At 49.9% G+C, this 16206-nt stretch overlaps 1 protein-coding gene across 1 annotated transcript in view; it reads left to right on the forward strand.

Moving 5' to 3' along the window:
- Positions 1 to 16206, forward strand: part of LOC144156098 (ADP-ribosylation factor-like protein 3) — a 32221-nt gene that overhangs the window by 14808 nt on the left and 1207 nt on the right. The window lies entirely within an intron of this gene.

Here is a 16206-nt window from a genome sequence, read left to right on the forward strand (position 1 = left end):
AGACGATCGTAGTCCAAGGCAACCGTCACGACGTGAACGCCTACGAAACCGCCCCGTACGACTCCACCAAGGGCGTCGTACGTGGAATTCCCATAGAAGATAGCCCAAGGGACATCGAAAACAACATCGTCAACTTAAGGAACCCTTTGGCCCTGGGGGCCAAACGCATCGGCACCACGACTACAGTAATCGTCGCTTTTAGCGGCCACAAAGTTCCCAACTACATTCGTTACGGGGCGGCGCTCATCCCCTGCCACCTATACCGCAAACAAATCGACATGTGTCACCAATGCGGCCGGTTAGGCCACCGTAAGGATGTGTGTCCCACTCCGACGCTTCGTACGTGTAGGGGCTGCGGCACGCAAAACCCTGAGCCGGACCACAATTGCACCCTAAAATGTTGACTTTGTGGAGGAGCACACCTCACCGCTGACAGAGAATGCAAGGCCCGCTACAAGACGCCGTACATCGTCCGCAGGAGGCAATTAATGGGAGAGCCGAAAGGTCAATGAACAACTTCCACCGCGCAAGGAATTCCCGGCTCTCCACCGGAGCTCAAGCAATTCAAGAACGCCTTCTAGAGACCGCTCCGCCTCCCGTAATCGCAGCACTATAAGAAGTAGCTGCTGTTCGAGAGAGAGCAGCTGCAGTAGGAACGACGCAAGCACCAACAGGCGCTCGTCGAGCGACAGAGTCACCTGGGCCGATACCATTAAAGGTGGCAAGAAGGAAGCACCAGGAAAAACGAATGGCAACCAAAATCAAAGGCAACCACAGAGAGACGACGAAATCAACGCGCTCAAGCAAGAAAATGCACTCATGAGAGCCACGATTCAGAAGCTCACTGAGGAGATCGCGGCGATAAGAAAAGAACACCTGTCCGCGAACGTCGCAAGCGTCGCAAGTCCGCCCAAAGCAGGGAAACAGCCTACGCCAGTGGCCGACGAAGACGACTACACCGACGAAGATCAGCACAGCGAAACTCCGGCGCCCAAGAAGAGGGCTGTCTCTGAACCTTCATTCAAGAAGAAGACCCGCGCAGCGATCAGGGAGCTGCGAGCAGAAAACAAAGAGCTCAAACCAGAGATCCAGGAGATCAAGGAGACTCTCGCCAGCATGAAATCAGCGATCGAGGCCATTATGAACCACCCGATATTCACCCAATACGCCCAAGTGCACGGCAACCAAGGCAATCACCCACAACCCACCTTTCAGCTAACATGACCTCCAACGCACCACAACTAACAGTCTGGCAATGGAATTGCCGCACCTTCATAGAGCACGACTACAAGAATACCAAGATAGAGCATACCTTCATCGAACTAATACCAACAAGGAAAAGGAAGTGCAGCATCTTCATCCTCAATATATATAGCAGTCCCACACAAAGACTTCAACGCTTCAGGTCACTCCTGCACAGAGCCTGCAAGATGGCAGACCGGCATAGACTCCTAATTGGGGGAGACTTCAACGCCGCTGACCCGGCCTGGGGCTACAGCTACAGCCTCGCCAAAGGAAGAAAATTGTCGCAAGATGCACACGAGCTCGACCTCGTCCTCATTACGGAGCCGGCTCACCCGACAAGGGTAGGCAACTCGGTGTCTAGAGATACCACACCCGACCTTACCTTCATCAAGAACTTTGGCTCGCAACCGGCAACGTGGCACAACACATCCACGGACCTGGGCAGCGACCACTTGATCATAGAAATCAAGATCCCTCTTCCTGGGGCACACCATGCTGGCACACGTAAATTTAAATGGATTGACTGGAACGACTTTGGGAAACTAAGAGAATCGCAACACGACGAAAACTCAAGCCAGATCACGGACATCGATGTCTGGTGCCGAGACCTCACAGGCAGCGTCGAGGCAGCAACTAAGGAGATCGAGACTGAACTTGAAGTAGACAAGATGGACAGCCGATTGGCACACATGATCGAGGCCAAGAACTCTATACTCGGGCGTTGGAAAAAACAACGCCTCAACCGCAAACTTCGCAAAAAGATCGCGGAGCTAAATCGCAACATGGAGGAGCACTGCCGGGAGCTTTGCAAACAGCAATGGCACGAGCTTTGCAACGCGATCAACGGACAAATGCACAACGGCAAAGCGTGGAACATCCTAAGACAGCTACTAGACGAAACGAAGACGAAATCGCATCAGCGTGACCGTCTGGCTAAACTAATACCCAAGGAGACGATGACCAAGGGCGAGACGGCTGTCAAAATGCATCTATTGTACAAGTACGTGCCACGGTCGACCGCGAAACAACACGGCCCTTATACTGGTGAGACTAATGAAGCCCTAGACCGCGACATAAGCATCGAGGAAGTAAGAATGGCACTCTACGACCTCAACAGCAGATCGGCGCCCGGCCCTGACCGGGTAACGAACAGAACGCTTAGGAACCTCGATGACCAGTCAATAGAAGCCCTAACAGATTACTACAACGAATGCTGGAAAGCAGGCAAGCTCCCCCGACAGTGGAAGAAGGCCAAAATGATTCTAATCCCGAAGCCGGGCAAGCCCCCAGACCCAGAAAACCTCAGGCCTATATCGCTGACCTCCTGCGTTGGAAAAGTTCTCGAGCACGTCCTCCTCAATCGGTGGCAAAAGTTCCTCGAACGAATAGAAGCCTTCCCCCACACGATCATCGGATTCAGGCAACACCTTGGCACCCAAGATGCCATGCTTCAGCTCAAACACCAAGTAATAGACGGCCAGACCAGCGGTAACAAAGCCATATTACGTCTCGACATACAGAGCGCATTTGATCAAATCGAACACGCTGCAATCCTAAGACAAATATCAAAACTCAACCTGGGAGAGCGCAGCTACAACTACGTTAGAGACTTTCTAACAGACAGAAGCGCCGAACTCTTGGCGGGAGACTTAAGAGTCGGCGAACGTACCATGGGGCACAAGGGCACCCCGCAAGGGTCTGTAATCTCCCCAATGCTCTTCAATCTCGTCATGATCGGAGTGGCCGAGAGACTCGAGAAGCTTGACGACGTCGAGCATACGATCTACGCCGACGACATTACCCTATGGGTATGCAAAGGCAGCGACGGACACATCGAGACAGTACTCCAGGGAGCGGTCAACGAGATCGAAGATTACCTCCAAGACACTGGCCTCAAATGTTCACCAAAGAAGTCGGAACTACTCTTGTACCAACCGGCAAGAAAACACAAGATTAAACCACAAAGGGAACGGGATAAGATCACGATACGCACCAAATATGATACCATCATACCCACGGTACCTAAGATCAGAGTCCTCGGAATGATAATCGAATCTCATGGGAGGAATGGGGACTCGGTCAACCGTCTCATATACAAGACAGCCAACGCCACCCGGCTACTCGAACGAGTAACCTCGAAACGAGGAGGCATGAAGGAGGACAATGTAGTCCGCCTAATTCAAGCGTTTGTGATCTGTCACGTAACCTACGTGGCTGCATATCACCACTGGTACCAAAGTGAAAGGAAAAAGATCAACATACTGATACGCAAGGCTCTCAAGATCGCCCTCGGCTTACCGGATACCACGAACACCGATCTGCTGCTACAACTAGGAATCCACAATACGCTCGAAGAAATAGCAGAAGCACAGAGAGTGTCCCACACTCTGTGCTGATAGCCGTTCGAGTTGAGGCTCAACTCGAACGGCTATCAGCAACAAAGACAGGCCACAAAATCCTCGAAAAACTGCATATCAGATACCACTGACAGCAAGGAAACAAGAGCACGCTCAGCAACGAAGTTCGCCAAGCCCTACGCATAGACCCAATACCTAGGAACGTTCACCCAGAACACAACAAAGGCAGGCGCCAAGCCCGAGCCAAGGCCCTCACGGACAAACTCAGCGAGGACCCCGGCGCTCGCTTCGTCGACGCTGCAGAATACGTGGGCGGCAGTCACTACGCCGTGGCGGTAGTTGACGCTGCAGGCACTACAAGATCCGCTGCAAGCATAACTTGCGTCAAGTCCGAGGAGGCCGAGGAGGTGGCCATAGCCCTCGCGCTTGCCGACCAAGGCTGCATCACAGTCCTCACCTCAGCGACTCACGCCAAGCAGTACGGAATTATGCCAAAGGGGAGATCTCACCCAAAGCTGCCCGCATCCTGGAGCGAGCCGACCTCCATAACCGGAAACACATCACTTGGTTCCCAGCACACGAAGGCAAGGTCTCAGAGACAAACGAAAACAGAAACGAGTCGGCCCACGTCGCAGCGCGCGCTCTATCTCTCCGCGCTGGCAACGAAGAGGCCACACAACTCTGGTTCAGCACTAAGGACAGACTCGTCAACTACCAAGAGATCACCAAAGCGTATCGCCTGGCTCGCAGGACTCTCCCTCCACCCAGCGACAAGCTGGACAGAGCCCAGGCCGTCATCTTCAGACAACTGCAGACCGGAACCCTCCTAACGCCGCTACTTCTGCACAGACAATACCCCGATGCCTACCCAGACAGCAAGTGCGGGGTCTGCCGAAGGGAGACGGCTACTCTAACGCAAATGCTGTGGAATTGCAACGAACACCCCGAAGAAGCAAAGTCCGGAACCCTTCCGCCGCGACTAGCAGCGGCGCTGACATCCTACGACCAAGGAGAACAACTCTGGGCCGTCCAGCAAGCCCAAGAGGCGACAACGAGGCAGGCTTCCGACACCCCGCATGTGGGTAGAAGAAACCTAGCCAAGACGTCCCCCCGACGGTGACCTAGGCCCGGTCGACTAGCGTGCGTGCACGCGAGTTTTGCAGGCACATAATAAAGTTTATTCCACTCCACTCTCACTGCTTACGCGGCGCGCGCGCCTGTGCGAATGTTTTGCCAACCATGCACCGCCCGGCCGCACCTAGCACGTGCGCTAGCCGTGAAGTCACGGCCGCGGTGTGACGTACCCCGGGAGAGGTCCATTGTACGCATTTTAAATGCAGAGCATTTCAGTAACTCACGATATCACCCGCGTTGACGTCCGTCGTAGTTCGCACCGTCGTTGTCCGCACCCCTCCCCCTACACTATATAAAAAAAATACTATCCGGCGCCTGGTTTCGATCTCTCGACCCTGCGGGCGGAACGCAATGTACATGGTGCTCTACCCACTGCGCCACAAAGCCGACACAGAATGGGAGGCTACGAACGCGCCTTATATCCTTGGCTCATTCAAACTACGTCAAGAAGCTGCTGATACAACGCATTCACTACCACCAACTCCACAAACACTAAACGTTAACGCAATACACCCACCCCCTATGCGACGCATTTACTCGAGTACCCCTCGCGGGGAGATGGGCCCAATTTTTTTCGCATATGACGGTGCTTCGGTGTGTATTAGGTTGGTTTAGGTGCAGTGGGAAGTATTCTTGTATTTAAGAAGATTTCATAGTGCCGGTTGTGTATATACTGCTGGGGAAATGAGTGTCGCGCTGCGTTGTTGTTGCTGTTTTCCTTGATTTGATCACACAGACATGTGGCGGACTGACCCAGGAACGGGAGATTTTAGGGACTAATACCTACATGACGCTAACAATGGACCTTTTTCCAGTAGCGATCTGCGCATGCGCGGGCTGCCAGTCCGCCATTCTTGGCAGGCGCCTCGGGCAAAATAAACAAGCGCGCCCCTCGGTTTTCTGCGTAGCGAGCGGCTATATTCTGCACGTTTTCTTTTTTTTTTCTTTGAACTCCTCGTGGTCGGATGGTACCTGCATACAATAATGGCTTTCTAAGAAAAGGGGCGAAGTCGCTTGAGACTGACCACGCTTCCAGCACATGGGTGCCAGTGAGGGGGTTACAAAAATGAAAAAAAAAAGGGGGGGGGGCGCTTCGAGCATGGCAGATTAGTCACGAGAACGTTCGCCTGCTACTGTGACATTCATGTGAAAGGTGGGGGTGACGGGTCAGTGCGGGAGGGGCAGCAGGACCAGGATATTTTGTGCACAAGTTCTCCGAAAGCCGAACTTTCTTGGGGGTGTGCCTTACTGCCATTTTTAGTTCGCCGTGGCGGCCGCTAGAGGGACCGGTACTGGAAAAAGGTCCATTGAACTGAAGAAACTGAGACCGCCTGATGACACAAAAGAATCGGTAGAGAAATACAGAGCAATGCTAGAAGAAATAGGAAAAATACAATTTTCATGCCGATGAAAATTGGATTTTTTACCAGCAAGGTTCAACCAAGCTAGGAAGGATCTTAGGGACACGAACAGTACTCCCTCATCAGAGAAGGATCTGGCCACCCTGGTGTAGTAGTTGGCCGCCACCTCCCATGACTAACCAACTCAACTCTCGGCCCTCAGTCCCCAGCAGCTGTAAAGCACCTGTACACGGCGGCAGTCAGAACAGCGACACAGCAGAGGGTGCTAAGAACCTCTGGGTCCGGACGGGCCGCCATGGGATCTTGACCCTGGCAACGTTCAACGCACGCACTCTGTCTAGCGAGGGAAGCTTAGCTGTACTACTAGAGGAGCTATCGGACATTAAGTGGAATATGATAGCGTTAAGCGAAGTTAGAAGGACAGGAGAAGGCTTCATGGAGCTCACCAGCGGGCACATCCTGTGCTACACTGGATCGCAAGAGAAGAAAGAACACGGGGTGGGGTTTTTAACCCACCGAGAAATACTAGTTAACGTGGAGGAGCTTTTCAGCATTAGCGAGAGAGTCACGGCTGTTGTGATCAAGCTATGGAAGTGACGCAGGTTAAAGATAGTTCAGACCTATATATGCGCCAACAATCAGCTATGATGACCAATCCGCAGATAGCTTCTACGAGGACGTCGATTCGATCAGTTGTGAAGAAGGCAACAACGCAGTTCACGGTTGTGATAGGAGACTTTAACGCAAAGGTCGGTAAGAAGCAAATGGAAGAAATCAGTGAAAAACTTCGGAATTGACAGCAACAATCGAGGAGTTACACTGTTGAGATTTGCAGAGAGAAATAACCTGAGGTTAGTGAACTACAAACAAAAGAATAGGAAACGGACATGTAAAAGTCCCGATGGTACAACCAAAAACGAAATTGGCTTCATTTTAAGTGGAAACCCGGTTATCGTGTAAGACGTAGAGGTGCTAACCCTGGTATTCTGAGTCCTTCCTTTCAGGGGTTTATGCAGAATTTCGATTTGGGGGGGGGGGGGGGGGTCGGTTGGATGTTTGGGGGGGGGGGGTGTTGTATAAATCCCTAGGCAGGGTGCTTGTGGTTGTGGAATCTTTTTTTTTGGGGGGGGGGGGTCGAAGTCCTTCTGGGTGGGGGGGGGGTGTTAGGGGGGGTGTATAAATCCTTGCTTCCTTTACCCGACCCTCCAGTGGAGGGGATCCTTGCAATCGATTTGCCCATGCATTAGCATTGCGGAATCCGGAGGAAGCAAATGGAGTGGAGGAGGGACTCAGAATACGGCCCTAAGTAAGATTCGGAACAGCGATCACAGGATGGTTAAATACAGGCTAAGGCTGAATATCAGAAGAGAAAGAACGAAACTTATACAAACTAGGAAACCCCGCATGGAATCAGTCAGAGCCATGGAGATCGCAGGAGTTCGAAATAACTATTCAGAACAAATTCTCGCTTTTTAACGAGCAGAACGAGGTAAGTGTATACAAGCTAAATGACAATCTAACATCGGCACTCAGTGAATCAGCAGCAGCTGTGTGAGAGGCAACATGTAGAGAACAAACTGGAAAACTAAGAAATCGAAGGAACTAATTGCCAAACGTCAGAATATGAAAGTGTCAAGTGCGGTGGATCGGATTCAATTATACGAGCTGTCAGAACTGATTAACAGAAATAAAACAAAAGACATTCATGCATATAACATGGCATTGATCGAGGAAACGCTGCAAATAGGGGCAGCTTGAAAGCAACTAAGAGGAAGCTTGCAATCGGCAAAGACAGAATGTACGCACTCAGAGACGAGCAGGGTAACATTACGCACAACATGGACGAGAAAATTAAGGTAGCAGAACGATTATACACCAGGCTGTATGCCAGCGACGATAGACCAAGGGAAACTACTGAGAGTACAAGCTCAACTTGCGATGTCCCTCTATAGTAACTAAAGAGGAAGTTCGAAAGGCTCTCAAAGGCATGACAATAGGAAAAGCTGCAGGTGGCGATGGCATAACCGTGGATCTTCTGAAGGAGGGAGGAGACATTGTACTGGAAAAACTTGCTGTACTATTTTCGGAAAGCTTGAAGACTCAAAAAGTGTCCATAGCCTGGAAAAAACATCAATATTACTCTGATTCATAAGGAGTGAGATCCCAAGGACCTCAAGAATTACAGACCCATCAGCGTACTCTCAGTTGTTTACAAGCTGTTTAACAAAGTTATAGTTAGCCGTATTGGGGACAGCCTGGATTCCCATCAACCCAGAGAACAGGCTGGGTCTATGGTACTCAACCATGGATCACATCCATGTCGTAACCAAGTGATAGAAAAATCTGCAGAGAGCACAAAACCCCTTTACATGGCATTTATAGATTACAAGAAAGTGTTTGATTCCGTACTCACTGCATACGTTTTAGAAGCACTAAAAAATCAGGGAAGAGAGGAAACCTACATAATACTTCTAGAAGACATATATAAGGAATGCACGGGCAGTATAACCCTCCACAAGTAAAGCGACAAATTTCCGATCCGAAAGGGAGTAAGACAAGGAGGTATGGTCTCTCCAAAACTATTCACAGCATGTCTGGAGGGAGTATTTAGAAAGCTTGACTGCGAAAACATTGGATTAAGGATAACCGATAAATATTTGAGCTATTTAAGGTTTGCGGACGACATAGTCTTGCTGAGTGCACATGAGACTGCAGGACACATGCAAACAATGCTTGAGGAACTACAATCAGAAAGCACGGCCGTGGATTTAAAAATAGATATCAATAAATATAAAGTAATGAGAAATGAGCACACCAAAAACGTCCTCTTCAGCTTAGGAAACGAAACGCTAGAAGAAGTAAAAGAATATAACTATCTATATAACTATCTCGGACAGATCGTTAGTACTGACCCCAACCACGAGAAGAGAAATTCGGCGCAGATTAGGTATAGGTTGGGGAGCACTCGGCAAAAACTCCCAAATAATGAAGAGTAAGCTACCTCTGTCACTCAAAAGAAAAATCTACAACCAGTGCGTAGGCTGCCGGTGATGACATACGGAGCTGAAACTTGGCGCCTTACTAAACAACTAGAAAGCAAACTTAGGTCGGCTCAACGGGCCATGGAGCGAAAAACGTTAGGAATAACACTCCGGGACAAGAAATGAGCTACCTGGATCAAAAAACAAACTAGAGTTGACGATGTCAGTTCAAATAAAGAAAAAGAAATGGACTTGGGCTGGCCATGTAGTGAGAAGGAACAAAGTGGATGCTAAGAGATGGGTCTAGAAGAGGAAGGCAAATGACACGATGGAGGGATGAAATACGGAACTTCGGAGGTAAACTGTGGACTTGATCAGCGCAGGACGGGAGCGGTTGGAGGTCAATGGGAGAGGCCTTCGTCCTGCAGTGGACCTGAGCAGGATATGCTGCTGACGATGATGATGAAAATTGGCACGAGAGGAGGAGGAGAAAGAAGAAGAGGAGGAGGAGGAGGAGAAATACTTTTAATGGAAGGGAAGGCTCTAGGCCTATTTGGAGAGAAGTGTGGCACGAAAAGCAGCTAACAGGCCACTCGAAAGCATACGTGTGAATGGCTGCAAACCTCGCCACCGTGGCATTATCCCAGGGACGTGACCCTGAACGAAAGCAGGACATGCACTGAAATAGTAAGGCCTTTAATAATAAGAACGGCAAGGTAACGTACGTTCTCTTAACAAGAAAAAACCGCTGTAATACAAGAAAAAAATCTATTGTTTCACATTCACTGCAGAACGTCCAACGACCGCATGGAGCAAACAGATATGGTGCACTTTAAAGTTAAGCTGGGGAACCCTACATCACGTGTGGGGAGGCACAAAAAGAAGAAGGTGCAAATAATCACTGAATTTTCTGGGGGTGTAAGAGCGGAGAGATTCAGAAACGACAATGATGTCCGTATACTGGGGGGTAACTTTGTATTGACGGGATTCACAAAAACATCAATTCCTAGCGTGAGCTGAACGAGCACAGGCTTCAAAAAAGGTGATGACACAGCGTCCTGTATCCGCAAGACGTTGATACGTGTGGAACCTTGCTCCCGCCAGAAGAGATTGAAAATGGCAGGGGTCAACCGGAGGGCCGTCTAACGATGATCCCGCCTAAGAAACAGCGCTTCATTAAGCCGTAAGCCTTTGGCTCCTGGAACCCATGATAAGGCGGATGCCCCGTAAGTGAAGAGACTCAATAAAGCAGAAGTCACAAATATGCACTGAATTCTTCGGAACAAACCGATAGGGAGTCAGAAACAACAACATATACTGGTGACGTAACCTTTTCGATGCTACAACTATTTCAAGAAACTCAGCTTGAGATATGGTGGAGTGAAGTTAAACGAAAGGAAGGTGGCCTGTTAAGGTTAAAGTGAAAACTCCCACACCCACCTACTCCGAAAGCTGCAACACGTTTCTTGCCATTAGTACTATAGCCAGATGACCTTTAACAAACCGGTTAGTATACGCGTGTAGAAAACATTTCGGCGTTGTTGGAGAAAACGTCATCAAAGGTCAAATGAGCGGGAAAGGTCTCACAGGATGTCGGCAATACTGTTTAGTTTATGATGTCGCGAAGCACGCAATTTTTCCCCTATTTTCGTTCTCACCGCTACTATCTTAAGAGACGGCCAATTGACATTGTTTGGTCTATGTCCTGGCTTAACTTTGCGTACCTACCTGAATGTTGAGCCCCACAACGTGCCTTAAAATGATTTTACTGTCGGCCGCAAAAGTTTGCACGATGTGAAGTGCGTGGCGGAGCGGCACAAATCTACATTGCTGCGCCATCTGCCTCCACAGACTGCCGGGTCGAGGCTCAAGAAACTTGCGCGCCAGGCGCGTTTTGTGCAAGCCTGTCCTTGCGTCGTTATCAGCTATCTCTGGCCACAGGCTTCCTCGTGACTACCTTACCTAGCGACACTACCCGTGACGTACTTTCGATATTCGCGGCGGCCACTGTGGCGCCGCGCGATCATCGCCGCGGGTCTGGTCCCGATTGGTGCAACACATTGATGGTGCAACAAAGCACGTATCTCGCGGCTGTTTTTTGCGCGAAGATCAACTTTGTCAGAATATACATGTGCTATTTACTAAGTGGTGTGCCAGTCGAGCATTAAAGTAATTACAGCAGAGCTGTTATAGGCTATGATGTTAAGAAAACTGCGCGAGTCGACAAGGTATGTTGCGACAAAGCCAACTTTCTGGTGAACGCTCTGCTCTCAATCTCATGTGAGTACCTTGAAAAAAGTCACTCTGAGATTGGCGGCTAGGACGACAAAATGGCAATAAATTCCAAACTCAAACCATTTAAGCCAACTTTCCTTAGCCTCCGCATAACTAAAAGGAAACTCGGAACGGTTGAGTGGCCTTTCATTCTGTGAAGAAGGATGACCAGCGGAGCGGGGTACAGTACAAGTGCACGACTGACAAACACCTTTGTAAGTTGCGATTGTGCACACTTCCTAGTTGAGAACAATTAAGACTGGCGCCGACCACGAATGTTTATAAAAACAAAAACAAACAAAAAAAACGTTTAGGCTCCCGCGCTGATATGCGTTCTTACGACCAGACGGGCTTTCGTCCAACCCTGGATTTCATACTTCCTGAATGAAACTTAAACGGAGTAGTTTCTAGCACACAAACATATGGGGCCATCCCTTTCGTTCTCACACAAGCCCAAGTATTAACAGCAGACGGAAATTACGCAATATTTACAACTTCATGTACACTTCCCAATAACGAAAAGTAAATTAAACTCGGTCGCTGCTGAGCCCACGGACGCGGGTTCGATTCCCGGCCGCGGCGGCCGCTTTTCTGATGGAGGCGAAAAGCGAAAAACGCCCGTGTGTTCGAAATGTCGGCGCACGTTAAAGATGCCTTGGTGGTGAAAATTAATCCGGAGCCCTCCACTACGGTGCACCTCATCGCCTGTGTAACGCCGGCACGTTAAACCTCATAATCAATCAATAAAGTCGATCGCCGTAATTACAGAGTCGTCCAAGCGGCAAATTTCAGAATGACGTTTTTCAATACCTACAGAGCACTCACCAGAAAGCTGGCTTTGCCGCAACACACCTTGTCGACGCACGCAGTTTTCTGCAGTGCCTAGCCTGTAACAGCCCCGCTGTGATTATACTTTCACGCTCGAGCGGCGCGTCTCTTCGTAGATAGCATATATTCAGACAAAGTCGATCCCCGCGCAAAAGGCGCGCGGCCGCGATTGCGAGTAACGTATGTCCTTAGCCCACCTGCACCTTCTGCACCTGCGGGGGCAACTTTCGCGGCGCCACAGCGGCTGCCGAGAATGTTGCGGGGGCGCGAGTCACCAGAGATGCCTGATAACGAAGTGAGGACAGGCATGCACAAAACGCGCCTGGCGCGAAAGTTTCTTGAGCCTCGACCCGGCGGTCGGTGGCGCAGATGCCGCAGCAGTGTAATTTTTGTTTGCGCCGCTCCGCCACGCACTGCACATCCCGCAAACTTTTGCGGCCGGTAGTACGTCACGCTGCTGCGTGAAGCTACGCTGTACAGTCGCGTGCGATTTGAAGGTAATCGCGCGAGCATCGACCAACCATTACGATACCGACCTGCGCGGCTAGTTTTACTGCGCCTGGTTCCTAGTTTACGCATTCTTCTCTCTCTCGGTCACTGTTTAATCAAGCAGCCATCACTACTGCGGCAAAACCAGTAACCCCTTCCTCTTTGTTTATCGCGCACGCAGCGACGACGTCCCACTTGTTCTCAAAAAGGTGCGCACAAACAAATTGTCGGCAAATACTGGGTATTTATAACAATGGCTGCTATCGCTGTTCACGATAACCAAGAAAACGCACAAGTGATTACAACAACACGCAATCGCCACAAATCGGAAAGGGTGGTTTACTAGCAGCGGGATTGATGACTGCTCGAAGGAACAGCGAGCGAGGGAGAGGAGAATGAATAGACTACGCCCCAGGCGCGCCGAAAACTGCCGCCCGGGGGCGTTATCATCTCTATCGGTCTAGCGTGTGCGCGGCACACCCACCCGATTCAAAGGGTACAGCCAAAATATCATCATCATCATCGTTGTCGTCGAAGCTCGCGCGATTACCTTCAAATCGCACGCGACTGTTCCGTCAGACTGGCGCATGCTTACGTCCCCACCTCCCTCTTCTGCACCAGCAGTTCGACTGGCTATGTTGGGACTGTTTGGGACATGCGCTATTGTGACAAGCATGTGACGCCTCCCAAAATGCATTTAACATCTGTGTAAAGCCTCTTGTGGGCTAGTCGTTCTTCTAGAAACATTTATTTGAGCCGATAAAAATAAGGTGGGTGGAGCCCGGGAGACCAGCATTTGTTTAGTTGTAAGCTGGTCAGCCGGCACTCTCACTGCTTCAAGAGTGGGAGGATTGTCGGCGCATCCCGTACGAGATGGTACGTCGTATTGCGAGTATACATGGTAGTTCGGGCCATAGAGGTTCGGGCAATTGTAATGGTATACGTAGTGCGAGATATATGATCACTGTTATGGTGCCTGAGGATAAGGGTGTTGAAATATGTTTGGGTCTTGAGACCCTTAGACCACAGAACGCTCAATAAAGTGTTTCTCTCTCTCTCTCTCTCTGCGCCATAATCGTCGGGCGTCGCAGGTGCTGAGGGAGAGTTGAGCGAGGTGGAGGGGGGGAGGGGGGGATTAATGGAGGCGACTCTGACCTAGTGAAAAGAAAAAAAAAACGTTACCAGGGTCAGCGTCGAACCTGCGTTCCCTCGGTAGCAAAGCCCATGCCTTACCGACTATGCCACACCAGCTAGTTGTTCTCATGGAAGCTTCAGAAGTGACACCTGTAAGGGCATCTGCGCTTTTACCCACACCCAGGTGCGGATTATACATGATTCAAAGGGTTCAATGAACCGGGCACCCTGAGCTTAAATTGCCCCCTGAGGCCTGGAAAAAAATGGCAGGCTTCATCGTTTGTTTCGAAAAAGTTTAAGCGGCCAGCTGATTTCCCGACTGAGACAGGTTATCTATATCAATAATGAATGCTTCTAAAAGGCTGTTTGTTGCATAATGTGCATAATCCTGAAGTCAGCTCACAGTTCTTTAGTCTGAGGTGAAGACGTTCCACTCGCCGAAAACCACACACCGCATAAAGCGACAGAGCTGGTCCAGCTGATGGACACAGAGAGCAGCCGGATTGAGATTTGTTGAAGGGTCAATGTTGAAGATCCCATCAACAAACTGTCCCAGGAAAAGGCAGGAAAACGCCTGTGGAGACGTACATACCTTTCTTTCTTTTCTTAAAAGAGGAATATAAAGAGAAAACACGGTAATATGTACACACTGTAATATGTAAACACGGTAATATGTATATAATATATACTTGTTCGGCGGCCCGCGGGCCGCCGCAGTTTTGGTGCTTTCTTTCCTACGGCCGGCTCCACACCATGTTCTTTTGTCGCCTCTGTCTACCTTTCTCTTTTTTTATCACGTAATGTGACGTATGCCTGCTTCCAGCAAAAGTTTATCCGTACGCATAGGCGTGCGCAGAGTTCTCAATTTGGGGGGGCAAAGTCCTCCCGCTGCGCCCCCTCCCCCCCCCCCCCCCCCCCCCCCCCAGAGCAACTCCCGATCTCTTCTCACTGAAGGCCTTGCGGTGCGAACGCAGTGCAAAGAGGGATGGTTATAAAATGTTTATTTCAATGTGATGGAATTGCAACACACACAAAATATTTCTGAGCAGAAATTTTACTTTCATGTGTTACATCGGCAAGGCATGGGGCAAATTTGGCGCCCCCTTCAGATGATTAGGGGGGGCGGCCGCCCCCCCTGCCCCCCCCTGTGCGCACGCCTATGTCCGTACGTACGTCAAGAAGTTGCTCTACCACAATTCTATCCTGCTCGATATATTCGCCATACGTGCATGCAACAGATAGAGGCAAAGGCCATTGACGACCGTTAATTACAGTGTTCGCTGCGGAAGATGCTTTTGTCTTATAAATTTGCTGAGAAGGAAGGTCGTGCCAATACAGAATTTGATCTATGCCCGGCTCCAGCGTAAATTTGACATTCCGAATGTCCGTTCGTACAGTTCCTCCACTCCACTGGTGCATACTAGGTGCCGCGCTATACATTCTTTCACTAGAGTCAAAACTATGCCTTCCGCCTCCTCTGCTTCCAAAGGAACGACGTACACTTTATTTTTTATTTTTGAATGTCTTTCTGTACGTGTACTTCCGCGGTTGTTTTTCGTCGTTCGCGTATGTGGCCTTTGCGACTTTTTGAATAAAATAGATATAACTATGGGCACCAGCCCCACCGCCACAGCCGTTAGCTGCTAATAATAGTAATAACAGCAATAGCAATCTTCCCGCTTCCAAAAGGTACAAATAAACCCCGGATCAGATACATGGTTTTCGTTAACTTTGGAATAGAAGTTAGGAAATTACGTACATGGAGATCCCCTAGGACTGAGCTCCACATCAACTATCCTCTGCTACGTAGTGCCACCCCTTACGCACACGATCCTGCAATCCTTTCAACTTTTTCTATCCCCGTCGTGGTGGCCCAGTGGCGCTGCGCTGCTGAGCATGCTCGAGGTGCTCAGTTCGGTTCCAGTCGGCTCTGTTTGCTGATGGAGACTAAATACAAAAAACAAATGCCTGCGAGTACGGCCGAAATTTCGGTGCACGTTGCAGATCCCTCTATATAGGTAGTCTAATTAAGTTATTTCGTAGCTCACCTTAGACACGTATAACTGCAAAACCCGCTTCCCCCCCCCACCCCCGAGATTCAAGGGGCTGCCCTGTGGCCTCGGTTGGCTGCACACACCGAAGCGCTTCAATTCTGCTCGCATTCTCAAGGGTCCGTTGCGAATCTTGCTCCACTCATCTGTAGAGGAGATCCCTGTCCGCAGTTAGGCCTTCAGCATCAATCCCCTCTCCCCCGATTACACACGCGAAGTGGATTTGCCAGGTGTGCTACTGCAAATGTTTTGCCACGTCGTTGGAACCACCATGTTCTCGGGATACTTATGGTTCATGCTCACTAAATTTCAAGCATTATAAATATAAAACGGTCTCTTTCCCAATAAGAAC

Source organism: Haemaphysalis longicornis, unplaced genomic scaffold, assembly GCF_048455015.1.
Source record: "Haemaphysalis longicornis isolate Haplotype H1 unplaced genomic scaffold, Haemaphysalis longicornis Haplotype H1 scaffold_1, whole genome shotgun sequence".
Classification (NCBI taxonomy): Eukaryota; Metazoa; Arthropoda; class Arachnida; order Ixodida; family Ixodidae; genus Haemaphysalis; species Haemaphysalis longicornis.